The 17,422-nt window shown below is 42.0% G+C and overlaps 1 pseudogene; it reads right to left on the bottom strand.

The window, feature by feature from the left end:
• Window positions 1–10,743: 10,743 nt before the first annotated feature.
• LOC148148961 (large ribosomal subunit protein P2 pseudogene) lies at window positions 10,744–15,004 on the bottom strand (annotated as a pseudogene).
• Between the last annotated feature and the right edge of the window lie 2,418 nt (window positions 15,005–17,422).

Here is a 17,422-nt window from a genome sequence, read left to right as displayed (position 1 = left end):
TTCTCAGGGTAGTGTCCTAGGCTTAATCACTATCAGCTGCTTCGTCAACGACCTTCCCTTCATCAGAAGGTCAGAAATAGGAATGCTTGCTGATGATTGCACAATGTACAGCACCATTCGCAACTCTTCAGTTACTGAAGCAGTCCATGTCCAAGTGCAAGATGACCTCGACAATATCCAGGCTCAGACTGAAATGGGACCAGTAACATTCATGTCACACAAATGTCAAGTAACGATTATCTCCAGCAAGAGACAATGTAACCAATCGCCCATCAACATTCAGTGTTGTTGCCTTCACCAAATCTCCCATTGAATATCTTGTGGGTTACCATTGACCAGAAAATGAATAGGATTATCCATATAAATGCAGAGCATGTCAGAGGCTCGGAATCCCGCAGTGAGCGACTTGCCTCTTGACTCCCAAAGCCTGTCCAGGGGTGTAAAAGAATATTCTTCACTTGCCTGGGTAAGCGCAACTCCAACAACAATCAAAAAGCCTAACAGCATCCAGAACAAAGCATCTTACCTGATTGGCACCACATCTACAAACATCTACTCTCTTCCACACCAACATTCAATAGCAGCAATACGTACCATCTATAAGATGCACTGCAGAAATTCACTAAGGCTCCTTGTGCAACCATTTCTATCCAGAAAGACAAGAGCAGTAGATACATGGGAACACCACTACCTGCAAGTCCCCCTCCAAGCCACTCACCAGTCTGACGTTCCTGCACTGTCACTGTGTCAAAATCCTGGAATTCCATCCCTAATGACATTGTGGATCTATCTACAGCACACAGACTACAGAGGTTCAAGATGGAAGCTCACTACCTTCTTAAGAACAACTACAGATGGGCAATAGATGCTGACCAGACAATGCCACCACATCCCAAGGGAAACAAAAATGTTAAATCTGACGAGGGGTTGACTAGCTGAAGAATTTTGGTTAGTAGCATCATATGTCAATGGTTTATGTCTATTTGCTTATAGTTTTAGTCTAATTACTTAATAATTCATGTTTATACAGAAATCTGGTTCATGCTTTCAACCAATCTTTTCCTGAAAGCCAGATAAGTTGGGGTTCAATGTATACATAAAACATTTGGTCAGACTTGGGGAATAGTGGAGCTCGATCTGTAATGTACTACCCCAGTGGGGCATAACATCAGGAATCCATGGCCATTTAAACCTACCATTTAAAATAAAAGGTGTTGAGGAACGGATGGGATTCAATTGCAGCAAAGTTCTGTCTGCCTGCAATTGTCAATGCAGTGTGTAGGTGAAAATCAGCTATCATGCCTTCTGGGATGCTGCCACCATTCGCTTACCATGGAGCTATCACCCATCAATCAGATCGTTGAGCTCCAACTCAATGTACAAGGCTGACTATATGGTCACAACAAATAGGTGACAACAGGTCAGAAGTTTTCAGAGACAGCAGAGATCCCAGCATATGAGTCAAATGCTGGGACATAGGACTAGGTCAGACCAGGGATGCCTGGCTGGCGTGGACCGAAGGGTCTGTTTCCATGCTGTCCGACTCTAAGACTGAAAGCAGGACATGACCCTCCTTTATCAGGCAGAGGAAATAGTGCCACCACTGGGTTCTAAAGTGGAGGAAAAATAGAATCGAATTTTCAGTCGAGGAAGTTGCTGACCTGCTAATGTTTAAAGTCAGGAAGTAATTTTGAACAAAGTGTTCAAAAAGCATTTTGAACACTCCTGTTAAATTAGCAGCAGGCCAACTATTGCTCAATTGTTTGCTGACTTGAGTCTTACTAAGAGAAAGTAAGGACTGCAGATGCTGGAGACCAGAGTCAAAAGTGTGGTGCTGGAAAAGCAGAGCCGGTCAGGCAGCATTCGAGGAGTGGGAGAATCAATGTTTCGAGCATAGGCTCTTCATCAAGAAGACGTCTTATAACCCAGTGAGAGAAGGGATGGGTCGGATACAGACTTACTCGGAGAGAGGTGTTGTTATTGACAGTTTCCAAGCTGTCAGGTCTGGGGTAAATTCTTGTTGTTTAGAATAATCAAAAATCCAGTTGTGGAGGTGTCAGACAGGAAGACATCCAACAAAGTTGTTGAAGAGATGACTTCAGGAATCCCATGAGAAGTAAAAAGTGATTGAAATTATCAATTTGTCAAAGGGTCTTGGGAGAGACTTTGAAGAAAATACAATCAAGTGAATGTACCCAGAAGAAATTTACCAAAAAGAAATGGATTATAGCCATGTAGAAGCTTTAGAGAAGCTTTGAAGTGGAGATAAGGTGACTTTTTATTGAGTTTTAATTGTCTGTAGGTTTATCATTGGGCAAAAAGGATGAATCTTTCTTCCTAATCATTGTAATACTACTGTTCCAATAGATCTCATATAATTGAAGACAGTTAATAATTGCTTTTCTCTTGTGCACTAAACTTTTATGTTCTTTTGTAGCCAACAAGAAATTGAAGTGCAATTTTTTGGGGAGATTTCAGAAATTTTTAAGAATAGCAGTGTTGTAATAGGGAGGATTTTAACTTTCCAAACATAGACTCAGTTGTATTCAGTGTTTGTACAGGGAGGAATGTTTGAGAAATTTTTCTTTATTAATATGTTGATCTACCCACTAGACAAGCAGCAAAACTCAACCTTTTCTGGGAAAAAAAGCAGAACAAGTGAATAAGGTGTGTGGGGGGGAGGGGCATTTTGGACCAGTGATCACAACTCTATTAGTTTTAAAATAGTTGTGGAAAAGGATAGGCTTTGTTTAAAAGTTAAAGTTCTAAATTGGAGCAAGGCCAATTTTGATGGCATTAAACAGGAACTTTCAAAAGTTGCTTGCATTAGGCTGTTCACAGGTGAAGGGACAACTGGCAAGGGAGAGGCTTTCAAAAGTGAGATAAAGAGAGTTAAGAGGCAGTATGTTCCTGTTGGAATGAAGGGCAAGGCTGGCAGGAGTAGGGAACACTGGATGACTACTGATATTGAGAAAAAGGAGACATATGTCAGGTATAGACATAGAATCAAGTGAATCCCTTGAGGAGGAGAGGGGGAGTAGGAGAATGCTTCAGAGAGAAATCAGGTGAGTAAAAAAAGAGATATAAGATTGCTTTGGCAATTAAGGATAAAGAGAATTAAAAGAGATTCTACAGGTACATTAAGGGCAAAAGAGTAACTAGGGAGAGAATACCATCCCTTAAAGATCAACCAGGCATCAAAATGTGGAACAACAAGAGGGGGTGAGACACTAAACAAATATTTTGTGTTAGTGTTTACTGTAGAGAAAGACATGGAAGATATAGTATTTGACAAAATGAGTAGTGATATCTTGAGAAGAGTCTCACAAACATGATTGAGTTTTTTGAAGAAGTAACAAAGAAGGTTGATGAGGGCAGAGCGGTAGATATGATTTATATGGACTTCAGTAAGGCGTTCGACAAGGTTCCCCATGGGAGACTGATTAGCAAGGTTAGATCTCATGGAATACAGGGAGAACTAGCCATTTGGATACAGAACTGGCTCAAAGGTAGAAGACAGAGGGTGGTGGTGGAGGATTGTTTTTCAGTCTGGAGGCCTGTGACCAGTGGAGTGCCACAAAGATCGGTGCTGGGCCCTCTACTTTTTCTCATTTACATAAATGATTTGGATGCGATCATAAGAGGTACAGTTCATAAGTTTGCAGATGACACCAAAATTGGAGGTGTAGTGGACAGCGAAGAGGATTACCTCAGACTACAACAGGATCTGGACCAGATGGGCCAATGGGCTGAGAAGTGGCAGATGGAATTTAATTCAGATAAATGTGAGGTGCTGCATTTTGGGAAAGCAACTCTTAGCAGGACTTATACACTCAATGGTAAGGTCCTAGGGAGCGTTGCTGAACAAAGAGACCTTGGAGTGCAGGTTCATAGCTCCTTGAAAGTGGAGTCGCAGGTAGATAGGATAGTGAAGAAGGCGTTTGGTATGCTTTCCTTTATTGGTCAGAGTATTGAGTACAGGAGTTGGGAGGTCTGTTGCAGCTGTACAGGACATTGGTTAGGCCACTGTTGGAATATTGCGTGCAATTCTGGTCTCCTTCCTATCAGAAAGATGTTGTGAAATTTGAAAGGGTTAAGAAAAGATTTACAAGATTTGCCAGGGTTGGAGGATCTGAGCTACAGGAAGAGGCTGAACAGTCTGGGGCTGTTTTCCCTGGAGCGTCGGAGGCTGAGGGGTGACCTTATAGAGGTTGACAAAATTATGAGGGGCATGGATAGGATAAATAGACAAAGTCTTTTCCTTGTGGTCGGGGAGTCCAGAACTAGAGGGCATAGGTTTAGGGTGAGAGGGGAAAGATATAAAAGAGCCCTTAGGGGCAACTTTTTCACGCAAAGGGTGGTATGTGTATGGAATGAGCTGCCAGAGGAAGTGATGGAGACTGGTACAATTGCAACATTTAAGAGACATTTGGATGAGTATATGAATAGGAAGAGTTTGGAGGGATATGGGCCGGGTGCTGGCAGGTGGGACTAGATTGGGTTGGGATATCTGGTCGGCATGGAACGGTTGGACCGAAGGGTCTGTTTACATGCTTTACATCTCTATGACTCTGTGACTCTAACCCACATTACAGAAGAGGAGATGTTGGACATCTTAAAACACATAATTTGGATAAATCAGGGACCTGATCAAATGTATCCCAGGACATTGTGGGGCCCCTAGCTGTTATGAAATCGGAAACATCTATGTCCACTTTAAAATAGAAAATGTTTTCTGAATATTGAAGTAAACTTTAAGTGCAGGCTAAGCTGCCCAAATGGAAAAGTTGGAAGATGAGCTGTTCCAAAATAAATATGTAGCAAATGGCTGTTAAATAGATACCTGAGTTTTGGTTACCGTTTTGACAACAATTTGAATTTAATCAGTTAGTTTAAATTATGCCCAGGATACTAAGATCCAATCGAGTTTGAATTTATTGTTTTGCAATATCTGATCAATGAGATGGTATGATGAAGGGGGTTCTAAAAATGTGGGCAATTTGAAAATTGGTCAGAGGGAGGGCAACTACCATCAAACAGCAGAACAACTGCCATAGAACTGGAGATTGAACTGCCCTTCTAAAATCTTGCTGTCAAAGAAATTAGAAGACATTGTCCATCAAAGGTACCTTTTCATGTAAAACATACATGCACTAAAGAGAAAGATGATGACTCATGGAGATTAGCAGCTGGAATATTGAAGACACTAGATAAGACAGAGACTTGTGGTCTTGTGATTATGTTAATATAATGTTTAATAAGTGTTTTAATGGAACAGCATTTTTTTTAGAATTGGGATCTGATAGTAAGTAGTTAAGAAAAGGGGGGCTTGGATTTGTGAATAATTTGTGGATGTAGGTTTACTCACTGAACTGGAAGGTTCATTTTCAGATGTGTCATTACCATACTAGACAACATTATCAATGAGCCTCTGGATGAAACATTGGTGGTGTGGCCCACTTCCTATTTTTGCATTTACTTTTCTTGGGTTGGTGACATCATTTCCTGTGGTGACATCATTTCCTTTTTTCAGGGGATGGTAAATGGGATGCAAATCAATGTGTTTGTTGATAGAGTTCTGGTTGGAAGCCATGCTTCTAGGAATTTTCGTGCGTGCCTCTGTTTGGCTTGTCCTAGGATGGATGTGTTGTCCTTGCTGATGAAGTTGGTGGTGTTGGTGTATTTGGATCTTCTAATAATGTAGTCAGTGTTTCCTTGGCCAGATTGATGGATGTGAGTGTGGCTGTTACATTATTTCATCCTCTTCTATTTTGGTGTCTTTGATGGTCTTCAGGCATTTGTGAGTGAACACAATCCACCGATGTCTCAGCAACAAATGCCAAACAAGCAGACAAAACACGTCCAGAAACCCTAGCCACTCTCCCCTACATCAAAGACATCTCAGAAATGACTGCCAGACTACTCAGACCTCCTGGCATCATGATAACCCACAAACCCACCAACACACTAAAACAGCAGTTAATGAACTTGAAAGACCCTATACAGATAATAAGCAAAACTAATGTCATTTTCAAAATACCTTGCAAGAACTGTAACAAATACTACATTGGACAAATAGGCAGAAAACTAGCCACCAGGATACTTGAACATCAACTAGCCACAAAAAGACATGACCCACTCTCACTAGTATCCTTACATCCAGATGACGAAGGACACCACTTGACTGGGACAACACATCCATCCTTGGACAAGCCAAACAGAGCCACACATGAGAATTCTTAGAAGCATGGCATTCCAACCTAAGCTCTATCAACAAACACATTGATTTGGATCCTATTTGACACCCCCGAGAAAAACCACAGGAAATGATGTCACCACAGGAATTGATGTCACCACAGGAAATGACATTACAACCCAAGGAAACCTAAACCCATAAATAGAAAGCAGGCCATGCCACCAGTGCTTCATCCGGAGGCTCACTGATGATGTTATCTAGTATAGTGGCGAAATGTCTGAAAACGAACCTTCCAGCTCAGTGAGCAAACCTACATCCAGAATCTCAACCTGAGCTATAAATCTTTGCAAACCTTGTTAATGTTCACCATTAGAGTTAGGAAAAATAAATTGTTATTTTTTTCTTTAAGTACAGAGGAACCTCAATTATCCAAAAGAGATAGTTGGGCACTATTCCGTTCGGATAATTGATTACTCGGTTAATTGATTCAATGCCTCTCCTCTGGGGCTTGGAGTTTTCTGAAGTTTTCTCTCTCTGTCTCAGGGTTTGTTCCTGAGCAGATACACATTTGTGTGTAAGGAACCTATAGCATTGCTGAAGCCCCCTGCCGCAACTCCCTCCCATCATCAGTTCAATGCACAGTGAGCACTTGCTAAGTCCGCTCCCCGTTCAAGAGACGAGGCAGCAGCACACCAGATGCAAGCCCCTGGCTGTCTGCTCCCAACCTCACCCATTTCTGTCCCCACAACAACATCCAACCCTGCCCCTGTCCACCCCCTCATCCGCACATTCCCGCACCATCCAATCCGGCCCCTCCACACCCCCGACCGCGTCCATGCCCCGCCCCCGTCTGACCCCCAACCCTGTGCCCACCCAAACATGCCTGCCCCCCCATCCGATCCCCCAACCCCATCCAACTCGGCCCCCTGTCCATCTGCCTACCCCCACCGACCGTCCACGCCCCCCCAACCCCGTCAAACTCTGCACCCCCAAGGCCCATCCGCCCCCATCCCAACCCTGTCCAATGTCCCCCTCCAACTCTCCGGGGCAGTGGACTGGACACAAACAGTAAAATTGCTGCTGACTTGGGGTGCGGGTAAGTCTCAAAATAGCACATACATACATCCACGTGCGCATATACACACACACACACGTTCTCGGCAGCATTTCAATAAGCTGAGTTCATTTTTAATCATTGTAAACAAAAGTCGCGATCAGTGTTGAATCACCTCTTTGATGTAATGTTTCGATCCAGTCCTTGAGATCTTCGGATAATCCAAAATTCGGATATTTGATATTCAGATAATTGAGGTTCCTCTGTTGTGGAATTTAGGAGTTCTCTGTCACTCACATTTTAACAGATTTTGAAACAAGGCAAGCTTTTCTAGTGTTTGATTTAATTAACGGAGGGATTTGATCTCCATGTTGTAACACTAGCAGAGATATTTATATAATTTACATCCACGGATGAGGTGTTGAAAGACTGGAGGATTGCTAATGTTGTTCCTCTATTTAAGAAAAGCTGCAAGGCAAAGCCAGGGAACTAGACCAATGAGCCCAATGTCAGTAGTGGGTAATTTGTGGGAGGGGATTCTGAGAGACAGTACTTACATGCATTTGGAGAGGCAAGGACTGATTATGGATATTCAGAATGGTTTTGTGTGGGAAATCGTACCTCACAAACTTGATTGAGTTTTTGAGGATATGGCCAAGAGGATGGATGAGGGCAGAGGGTAGATGTTGCCTCCATGGACTTCAGCAAGGACTTCAGCAAAAATCCGCATGGTAGGCTGGTTAGTAAGGTTAGATCACATGGGATCCAGGAAGAGCTAACCCATTGGATACAAAATTAGCTTGATGGTAGGAGACAGAGAGCAGTGGTAGAAGATTGTTTTTCAGACTGGAGGCCTGTGACCAGCAGTGTTCCATAAGGTTTGGTGCTGGGTTCACGGGTGCTTGTCATTTGTATAAATGATTTGGATGAGAATATAGGGTGCATGGTTTGTAAGTTTGCAGATGACATCAAAATTGATGGTATTGTGAACAGTGAAGAAAATGATCTAAGATGACAATGGGATCTTGATCAGCTGGGTCAATGGGCTGAGGACTGGAAGATGGTGTTTTAAGTCAGATAAATGCAACATGATGCATTTTGGTAAGGCAAAGCAGGACAGGAGATGAATAGAGAGACGTAGGGGATTAGACACATGATTCCTTGAAAATGGCATCACAGGTAGACAGGGTGGTGAAGAAAACATTTGGTATGCTTGCCTTCATTGGTCAGAACATTGAGTATAAGAGTTGGGATGTCATGTTGAGGATATTGATGAGGCTACTTTGGTATATTGTGTACAATTCTGGTCATCCTGCTATGGGAAGGGTGTTATTAAAACAAAAAGGGTGCAGAAAAACATTATGAGCATGTTACGAGCATTGGAAGGTTTGAGTTATAAGCAGAAGCTGGATAAGCTGGGATCTTTACGCTGGAACATAGGAGGTTGTGATGTGACCTTATAGGGGTTCATAAAATCATAAGAGGTATAAATAAGGTGAGTAACCAAGTATTTTCCATAGAGTAAGGGGATCCAAAACTAGGTTTAAGGCAAGCAGGGCAAGATTAAAAAGGGACCTGAGGGGCAACCTTTTCACAGAGGGTGGTGTGCATGTGGAAGGAACTGCCAGAGGAGGTAATGGAGGTGGGTACAATTACAATGGTTAAAATACATTTGGACAAGTTACATGAATAGGAAAGGTTTAGTGGGATATGGGACAAATGCAGGTGAAAGGGACTAGTTTGGGAAAGAGTATGTTGCTGGAAAAGCACAGCAGGTCAGGCAGCATCCAGAGAGCAGGAGAAATGACGTTTCAAGCCGGAACCCTTCATCAGGAATGACAGGGTCCGACCCAAAATGTTGATTCTCCTGCTCTCTGGATGCTGCCTGGCTTGCTGTGCTTTTCCAGCAACACGCTCTCGACTCTGATCTCCAGCATCTGCAGACCTCACTTTCCAGTAGTTTGGGAAATCTGGGTGACATGAACGTGTTGGACTGAAGAGTCTGTTTCCGTGCTGTATGACTCTATGGCTCTTTGTTAAAAGCATGATAGCAGCCTTGAGATTATGATCAGTGACTGGCCTCCATATTAAATAGAAAGAAGAATATAGCGCTGCCTCATCTCCTGCAAATAGCACTATGATCTGCCATTATGGCAGTTGATGCTCTTCAACAGTGTGTCAGCTATTATATCTCCTGAGATAGATTAACATTGTGCCACAATTGGGAAAAAAAACCTCAGCAGTCACACGGACATGCAAAATTTCTCAGATTATGTAGTGGGTGTACAGTTGTAGTGTGAACCTAAATTTTACTGAAATGAAATGAAGTGGAAAAACATATGAAATTTGTTCTTTTGAAAAGACAATGGTTAAGTGATGTCAAAATAATTAGAAAGGTCGCTGGTCTCCATGTTTCTACATTTGAGGGAATGTGTGTGTTTAATTAATAGCTATAAGCTCAACACTAATGGATGAAATGATCAAAGTATGCCTGAAAGGCTAAAGTTTGTCAAAACAGACCAGTGCACCAGATATGATAATGTGATTGTATATAAGTTAACTAGTGTGTTTGACACAGTATCTTACAGAGTAAATATTATACAGTTGACTAGATGACATATGGGTGGTAAGTGTGAGCAAGCTAAACTTGAGGTCAAAGTTAATTAAAATTGAGAGGTAAACCTCTTTCCAGGGGAAAACAAGCAAGTCCTAATGAGTAACTGATCAAATGGGCCATGGTTGATAACACATTTGTGATTTTTTTTTCAGCCCAATTCAATTTTTATTTTGCACTAATTCAAACTTAGATCATTAAAAAGTAACACTCCGCATATGCTACTGCTTGGGATAGCTGAATTAATTTTTGCAATGCCACCTCTTATCAACAGCACTGTACTTACATACAGCATCTGCTCATTAAGATCAATGACTCCCAGCAACATTCACAATTCTTGTTCCATCAGCTAGTCAAGACAGATACAGAAGGTAGGGAAATCTTTAAAAGGCAGTAACCTATATGTACTTCAAATTAATAGGTCTTTAAGAACCTGGTTGAAGAGTCTGAATTAGCACTTCAACTAATATTTCCAAGGCCAGGTTCTCTCGCTCTCTCCCAACTATCAGTATTAAGTGGCAGCCACTTAGGTGGATAGTGAAACTGAACCCAACTACAGTACCTTTTTGTGCTGCCCAGCCACAACGAGCTTGATTGAATAGAAATTAATCCCAGTACACACAATTCTTATACTAACCCATTTGAAGGTCAAAGATGATGGTGAAAATATAGACAATGCATGTAAAGCATAGCTAAAACTAGAAGCATTAAGATCCTTCCTCTAACTTGGAAGAGGAGAGAAGAAAGGGGACAAAGGGAACAGCTTTTTTGGACAGCCAACATTCCCCCAAAGCAAATCAGCATTCAATTTTTGTTTTATTGCTCACTCGCTGGTTTGCACACAATCCATTTTAAATACCATTTACTAACAACCATCCATTAGGACACAAGAGTTTTATTTTAAAAAGTTTAGAATCTAGTCAAAGAGACCAAAACCCATGTCATCATCTGATTCTTCAGATTCTTCTTTCTTCTCTTCTTTCTTTTCTTCAGCAACAGCTGCTGCAGCTGGAACAGCACCACCTGTAGCACCAGCAGTTGCGACCCCACCAGCTGGGACACTTGCAAGTTTAGCATTGCAAGCAGTGATGACATCATCCACGTTCTTGCCTTTCAGCTCACTGAAAATCTTATTCAGTCGTTCATCATCAGCTTCAATACCAACACTGTCTAAAATCTTCTTAATTCCTGAAGAAGGGCTTATGCCCGAAACGTCGATTCTCCTGTTCCCTGGATGCTGCCTGACCTGCTGCGCTTTTCCAGCAACACATTTTCAGCTCTGATCTCCAGCATCTGCAGACCTCACTTTCTCCTCCAACACATTTGTGATATTTGCTAGTGGTCAAACTAATCAAATTGCTGGAGATTTGACAGTATTAAAGTTTGAACACAGAGCTTTGCTTGTATAGAAGAAGAAGTATAGGAAAGCCTGCATCAAAGCTAGAGCTCTTCCTCAGGAGGGGTTGTCTGATCAGTGACTGGATGTTGAAAAAGAGAAGGCTTTGTGTGGGTTTTGATCTGATCGTTGGACAAGTCAGTGTAAACATGATCACTTTTGATTGTAAGCATTGAGTGGGTAAGGTAGTGATATTTTACTATTATTGCAGTGTTTTGTAGTGTACTGTGCTTTAATAAAGAACATTGGGTGTAAACCATTATTAGAACTGCCTTGGGTTATTGATGTCCACAGCAAATGGACCAGGATATGTAGGACTAAAAGTCTGTATGGATTATGATCAAAGCTAACCACAAGTCATTGGCCAGTTTTCTGAAAACAATGCAAACAGACTACCTTTCATCCAGCACTCAACAGTTCTAATTGATGCTAATAAGTTAAGGTTCAACAACTTGAATAACAAATGACAGCAGACACATCATTGAAGCAGAGTGCAGCAGAGAAACCAGATTAAAACATCACTGAAGAGATTGAAGCCTAGAAATCACAACACATTGCCAGCCTGTTGAAAACAATCTGCATGAAATCTGAGAAGCACAAGTAATTCTCAAAGAATGTATCTAATTAAAGGACTATTGTCATGAAACCAAGCCAAAAAATGCTTCTCTTAAGCTTACATTATGCCAGTACTTTGAACAGAGTTGACATCTCACTATTATCATTGCCTGCTAGTGTTCAATGAGATGTTATAATACCAAGAACTCTTTGACTTCAACCTCTTCAATGAACTATTCAGAGTCATTTGGGTATTACAAATGCACAACAGTAAGTCTGGTTGCCAGGAATTACATTCTCAATGTGGGCAATTATTAATAATTGCATTTCCTGTGAAGGGAACAGCCAAGAGAAGAAGGAATCGCTATTACTGCCATCCTTTTCCTTGAAGGTCATGGGAGCATTTGGAATAGATTTGTTTGAGTTTGAAGGCAAAATTTTGACCATCATTATACATTACTACTCAAGATGGATGAAGGTCCACCCAAACCCAAACAGAGACAGTGGTGGAATCTCTCAAAACATGGACTTACAAACAATGTAGTCTCAGATGATGACATGTAGTTTGTAAATGAGCAGTCCAAGAGATTTGTAAAATCATTTAAGTTCACCCCACTGTCCTCAAGCAAAAGGGGAAACTGAGATGGTTGATACAATCATGGCAATGTTTAAGAAGAAAGAAGAAGAAAGAAGAATTATAGGCCAGTGAGCCTTACATAAGTGGAAGGTAAATTATTGGCGAAGATTCTTAGAATAATTGATAATGATGGGAGTTGTGTTCTTGGTCTCCTACCTATCAGAAGTTAAAGACAAATATCACTGAGAATGATTATAACAGAGTGAAACTGCATGAAGAAAAAAAAACAGGCTCGAAATTTTAATAAAGGGTACAAATCACAAAAATTACCAGACCTACGGGCCAGGAAGAGAGTGTGGATAAGGGATTAACAGATGAACTGATCATAGAAACATTACAGCAACATTTCTATGTGGCATGGTGGCTCAGTGGTTAGCATTGCTGCCTCACAGTGGCAGGGACCTGGGTTCGATTCCAGCCTCAAGCGACTGTCTATGTGGGGTTTGTACATTCTGCCCGTGTTGCGTGGGTTTCTTCCCACAGTCCAAAGATGTGCAGGCCAGGTGAATTGGCCATGCTAAATTGCCCATAGTGTTAGGTGCATTAGTCAGGGGTAAATATAGGTTAGGGGAATGGGTCAATGGGTGACTCTTCAGAGAGTTGGTGTGGACTTGTTGGGCCAAATGATCTGTTTCCATATTATAGGGAATCTAATCTAACTGAGATGATATAGGGTTGAAACAGAACAAGGGATAATGAACTAGAAATATGAAACTACTGTTTTCAGAAGAGAAGAAAGAAAGCTCTATAACCATCCAGGAGAGGATCATTCATGCTGAAAGATTTTTTTTCCTGAAGTGGATTTGCGATCCACATTTTTCATGTGACGATCAATATTGGTGACAACGTTACCAGCTAGCTAGCTTTTAATCCCATATTATTTAAAATTCGATTTTCACCATTTCCCAGATCTCAGTTTGAGACTACAACTCAATGGAGAAGAATGATCAAAGCACCATAGACTTGAAGTCTGAAACATTGGGAGAGACATTCATTTAGGGGATAAGGACTTGGGGTGGGGTGAGGGTGAAGATGGGGTCAATGTAGAGCAACAGCGTTAAGATTGGTAATATGTATAGTGATGTAATTATCACTTAATTATGTAGAAATAACTGGAAAGAAAAAGAAGATCTAACAAAGTTGTGAGGTAATGCATGAAGATGAAAATAATGAATTATTTCATAAAATTATCCATAGAATCCAGCACCAATGCTTTGGCCATCTAAATGACCCCATACAGCTATGTAACAATGATGTTTTCATTCATTTTTTTATGTGCACAGATTAACTGCTGCATTCCCCTATATATATTATATATATACACACAAACTTTAATTGTGCTCTTATTGGCTATGAAGCACTTTACAATGTGGTTTGGTCATGAAGAGTGTTGAAAATATAAAGTCTCTCTATTCTCTCGAAACCTTTCGTTATTTGTAAATTATGTACTGGATCGCCACCTAACCTTCTCTGTTCCACTGAAAAGAGCCCGTTTCGAGCCTTTCTTTATAAATAGAATGTTTCATTCCTGGCATAATTATAATAAATTATGGAACTGGAACCTTTCATTGGCTGTAGCTTCATTCCTAGAATGAGGTTTTCAAATCTATATATAACTCCAGTTGTGCGTGACCAATGTTTTATGAAACTTCAGCAGAGCTAGTAGTGTAGTGATAATGTCACAGGACTATTCAGAGAAAATGTGTTTGAATTCTACCTTGACAGATGGTGAAAATCGAATTTTAAATAATATGGGATTAAAAGCTAGCTAGCTGGTAACGTTGTCACCAATATTGATCGTCACATGAAAAATGTAGATCGCAAATCCACTTCAGGAAAAAAAATCTTCCATCCTTATCTGATCTGCCTGACATGTGGCTCCACATTCATAGGAATATATGTGATTCCTCTGATGCTTTACGTCGGTTTAGGAATTTCCAGTTTGCAGGGTCTCGCTGCCTCTTCTTTGCCATGGATGTGCAATCCCTTTATATGTCCATCCCCCACCAGAATGGTCTCAGGGCTCTCCGTGTCTTCCTGGAACAATGGCCTGAACCGTCCCCATCCAGCACTACTCTCCTCCGCTTGGCCGAGCTCATCCTCACCCTCAACAGCTTCTCTTTCAACTCCTCTCATTTTCTTCAGGTCAGGGGGTGGCCATGGATACTCACATAAGCTCCAGTTAAGCCTGTCTCTTTGAGGTGTATGTAGAACATACCTTGTTCCAGTCCTATTCTGGCCTCATCCACAGCTCAGTCTCCGATATATTGATAATATCTTTGGTGCTGCTTCTACCTCTCATCCAGCATTGGAAAAGTTCATGGATTTTGTTTCCAGTTTCCACCCTGTGCTCACTTTCACCTGGTTTTTCTTTGACTCCTCCCTTCCTTTCCTCGACATCTCTATTTCTCTTTCTGGGGATAGACTGGCCACTAATATCCATTATAAATATCCATGACTCTCACAGCTACCTGGACTATACATCCTTCCACTCTGTTTCTTGTATAGACTCCATTCCATTCTTTCAGTTCCTCCATCTCCATCACACGCATTCCGATGAGGCCAACTTTGACAAAGGAGCTGCCAAAATTTTCACCTTCTTCCTCAACATAGAATCATAGAGATGTACAACAACCCATCCATGCTGACCAAATATCCCAACCCAATCTAGTCCCATCTGCCAGCACCCGGCCCATATCCCTCCAAACCCATCCTATTCATATACCCATCCAAATGTCTCTTAAATGTTGCAATTGTACTACCCTCCACCACATCCTCTGGCAGCTCATTCCATACCTGTACCACCCTCTGCATGAAAAAGTTTCCCCTTAGGTCTCTTTTAAATCTTTCCCCTCTCACCTTAAACCTATGCCCTCTAGTTCTGGACTCCCCGACCACAGGGAAAAGACTTTGTCTATTTATCCTATCTATGCCCCTCATGATTCTGTAAACCTCTATAAGGACACCCCTCGGCCTCCGACGCTCCAGGGAAAACAGCCCCAGCCTGTTCAGCCTCTCCCTATAGCTCAAATCCTTCAACCCTGGCAACATGCTTGTAAATCTTTTCTGAACCCTCTCAAGTTTCACAACATCCTTCCAATGTACAGCCGCAACATGACCTCCCAACTCCTGTATTCAATACTCTGACCAATAAAGGAAAGCATACCAAACGCCTTCTTCACTATCCTATCTACCTGCGACTCCACTTTCAAGGAGCTATGAACCTACACTCCAAGGTCTCTTTGTTCAGCAACACTCCCTAGGACCTTACCATTGAGTGTATAAGTCCTGCTAAGATTTGCTTTCCCAAAATGCAGCACCTCACATTTATCTGAATTAAACTCCATCTACCACTTCTCAGCCCATTGGCCCATCTGGTCCAGATCCTGTTGTAATCTGAGGTAACCCTCTTCGCTGTCCACTACACTTCCAATTTTGGTGTCATCTGCAAACTTACTAACTGTACCTCTTATGCTCGCATCCAAATCGTTTATGTAAATGAGAAAAAGTAGAGGGCCCAGCACCGATCTTTGTGGCACTCCACTGGTCACAGGCCTCCAGTCTGAAAAACAACCCTACACCACCACCCTCTGTCTTCTACCTTTGAGCCAATTCTGTATCCAAGTGGCTAGTTCTCCCTGTATTCCATGAGATCTAACCTTGCTAATCAGTCTCCCATGGGGAACCTTGTCGAACGCCTTACTGAAGTCCATATAGATCACATCTACTGCTCTGCCCTCATCAATCTTCTTTGTTACTTCTTCAAAAAACTCAATCAAGTTTGTGAGACATGATTTCGCATGCACAAAGCCATGTTGACTCTCCCGAATCAGTCCTTGCCTTTCCAAATATATGTACATCTTGTCCCTCAGGATTCCCTCCAACAATTTGCCTGCCATCGAGGTCAGACTCACCGGTCTTTCGTTCCCTGGCTTGACTCACACCATTGTCGACGGGGTCCTCAACTGGGTCCGACACATTTCCCACATTACTGCCCTCACTCCCTCTCTTCCTTCCAAAACAGTAAAAGTGTTTCCCTTGTCCTTACCTATCATCCCACCAGCATCCAAATCTAGAAAATCATCAACTACCATTTCTGGCACCTCCCTTGAGATACAACCACTCGACACATATTTCCCTCTCCTTCCTTGTCCACCTTCCATAGGGACTGTTCTCTCCGGGATATCTTGGTCCACTCCTCCTTCACTCCGAACACGCCTCCCAGCCCCATGGCACTTTCCACTTCAACCACCAAAGTGGTAACACCAGCCCATTTTCCTCCTCCCTCCTCAATATCCAGGAGCCCAAACATACCTTCCAGGTGAAGCAGCACTTCTCACAATCTCGCCTCCTGCATTCACCACTCACAATATGGTCTCCTTTACATTGGGGAAACAAAGTGTAGACTGGGTCATTGCTTTGCAGAATATCTATGTTGTGCCTGCAAATAAACCCCTGAGCTTCCTGTTGCCTGACACTTTAACACATTGCCCTCTTCCCTGGCCAACGTCTCTATCTCAGGCTTGTTGCAGTGCTCCAGTAAAGCTCAGCACAAGCTGAAAGAACAACATCTAATTTTCCACTTGGGGGCCCTGCAGCCCTCTGGACTCAATATCGAGTTCAATAATTTTAGGGACAGAATTCTCCCATGTCCTAGTCCCCAAATACACGCACCAGGCCTTATCACATAGTCTGCCATTACACACTACCTATTGTTAGCCATTAATAGTCTCCATTAACAGCTATTCACTCTCCCAGCCAGATTGTTATCCACTCCTTTAGGCTCTATTCCTACCTATCATTTACTCTTTAGCCCCCTCCCCTCACCTTACCTTCTGGATATAAACAGACATTTTCCAAACTACCATCAGTTCTAAGGAAGGATCACCGGATCCAAAACATTAACTCTAATTTCTCTTCACAGATCTGGTAGACCTGCTGAGCTATTCCAGCATTTTCTGTTTTTGCCA

The sequence above is a fragment of the Chiloscyllium plagiosum genome, unplaced genomic scaffold (assembly GCF_037043375.1).
Source record: "Chiloscyllium plagiosum isolate Xiang-an unplaced genomic scaffold, Cpla_swu_hap1 HiC_scaffold_10, whole genome shotgun sequence".
Lineage (NCBI taxonomy): Eukaryota > Metazoa > Chordata > Chondrichthyes > Orectolobiformes > Hemiscylliidae > Chiloscyllium > Chiloscyllium plagiosum.
The sequence above is the reverse complement of the archived record's forward strand: the minus strand, read 5'-3'. Positions and strand labels throughout refer to the sequence as shown.